Here is a 2365-nt window from a genome sequence, read left to right on the forward strand (position 1 = left end):
GAGAGAGAGAGAGAGAGAGAGAGAGAGAGAGAGAGAGAGAGAGAGAGAGAGAGAGAGAGAGAGAGAGAGAGAGAAGGAGAGAGAGAAGGAGAGAGAGAGAGAGAGAGAGAGAGGAGAGAGAGAGAGAGAGAGAGAGAGAGAGAGAGAGAGAGAGAGAGAGAGAGAGAGAGAGAGAGAGAGAGAGAGAGAGAGAGAGAGAGAGAGAGAGAGAGAGAGAGAGAGAGAGAGAGAGAGAGAGAGAGAGAGAGAGAGAGAGAGAGAGAGAGAGAGAGAGAGAGAGAGAGAGAAGGAGAGAGAAGGAGAGAGAGAGAGAGAGAGAGAGAGAGAGAGAGAGAGAGAGAGAGAGAGAGAGAGAGAGAGAGAGAGAGAGGAGAGAGAGAGAGAGAGAGAGAGAGAGAGAGAGAGAGAGAGAGAGAGAGAGAGAGAGAGAGAGAGAGAGAGAGAGAGAGAGAGAGAGAGAGAGAGGAGAGAGAGAGAGAGAGAGAGAGAGAGAGAGAGAGAGAGAGAGAGAGAGAGAGAGAGAGAGAGAGAGAGAGAGAGAGAGAGAGAGAGAGAGAGAGGAGAGAGAGAGAGAGAGAGAGAGAGAGAGAGAGAGAGAGAGAGAGAGAGAGAGAGAGAGAGAGAGAGAGAGAGAGAGAGAGAGAGAGAGAGAGAGAGAGAGAGAGAGAGAGAGAGAGAGAGAGAGAGAGAGAGAGAGAGAGAGAGAGAGAGAGAGAGAGAGAGAGAGAGAGAGAGAGAGAGAGAGAGAGAGAGAGAGAGAGAGAGAGGAGAGAGAGAGAAGGAGAGAGAGAGAGAGAGAGAAGGAGAGAGAGAGAGAGAGAGAGAAGGAGAGAGAGAGAGAGAGAAGGAGAGAGAGAGAGAGAGAGAGAGAGAGAGAGAGAGAGAGAGAGAGAGAGAGAAGGAGAGAGAGAGAGAGAGAAGGAGAGAGAGAGAGAGAGAGAGAGAGAGAGAGAGAGAGAGAGAGAGAGAGAGACAGAGAGAGAGAGAGAGAGAGAGAGAGAGGAGAGAGAGAGAAAGAGGCGGATAGATAAGGATATGCAAAGTCAGTGAGATAATGATAGAGATAGAGCGAGGAAAGAGACAGAGAGATAAGCTGACACAGAGAATGGCAGAAACGAGGAGAGGCAGAGACAGAGGGACAGGGACAGGAGCAAAGGGACAGGGACAGACGGACAGGGCCAGAGGAGGGACGGGGGAACAGAGGGGGGGGGCAGTGAGACAGGGACAGAGAAGGGGACCGGGGGACAGAGGGAGGAGAGGGGGGCAGGAGACCAAGAGAGAGGGGACAGAGGAGAGACAGGGGATAGAAAGAGAGCGCAGGGGGACAGAGGGAGGGACAGGGACAAGCAGAGGACAGGGACAGGAACAGGGGGACAGAAAGGGCGGACAGGAGGACAAAGGGCAGAGATAGGGACAGGGGAACAGAGACAGGGACAAGGGGACAGAGATGGATAGGGGGACTGGAGGAAAGGGAGGGGGGCAGATGAAGGACAGCGGACAGAAAGAGTGGGCAGGGGGACAGAGAGAAGGACAGGGGGACAGAGATGGACAGGGGACATAGAGGAACAGGGGGACAGAGAGTGACAGGGGGACAGAGAGAGGAACAGGAGGACAGAGAGGAACAGAGGGACAGAGAGAGACAGGGGGACAGAGAGAGGGACAATGGGATAGAGAGGGACAAGGGGACAGAGAGATGGAAAGGGGGGGACAGGGGGACAGAGGACAGAGAGAGGGACAGGGGGAAAGGGATCGGGGACAGAGGACAGAAAATGTGGGCAAGGGGACAAAGTGAGGAACAGGGGGACAAAGATGGACAGGGGAACAGGAGGAAAGGGGGGAAATGTATGAGGGGGGAATGTTTGCGAGAGATGGAGAAGGGGTATTTAGAACGGTAAGTTAGAGAGGGGGCAACTAAGGCGCATCATTGAAAAGCAAATGAGCATCATTGTAATAGCAGGAGCCACGCACATCTTTAGCCTGCGTTGTTGAGACATTGTCAATTAAGCGGTGTCCAATAACAGTATCTTCGGTATTTAAGCGATACCTTAAAAAATACTGGAAATATTGAAAGATATTAATCCAGATATTAATCCCCTTGTGCAACGCACACAAGAGGCAACAGCTTCTAGCTCTACAAGCGGCAATATGAAATAGAGAACAGGCGATTGTTTTCACTCATAGTGTAATAAACCCACGGACCCACCCACCCGCTGAAGCCGTAAATACCAAGACATTACTTCCGTTTAAAATTAAGCCGGAATAATCCTCAGGTATGTGGAGGATGTGGGAGGCCTTTGATCAACCGCCGACTTCCTGCCCCGTCGACGGGGCCATCAGCCCTCAGCTAAATTCATATGAAACATGT

This window comes from Procambarus clarkii, chromosome 17, assembly GCF_040958095.1.
Source record: "Procambarus clarkii isolate CNS0578487 chromosome 17, FALCON_Pclarkii_2.0, whole genome shotgun sequence".
In the NCBI taxonomy this organism is placed as follows: Eukaryota; Metazoa; Arthropoda; class Malacostraca; order Decapoda; family Cambaridae; genus Procambarus; species Procambarus clarkii.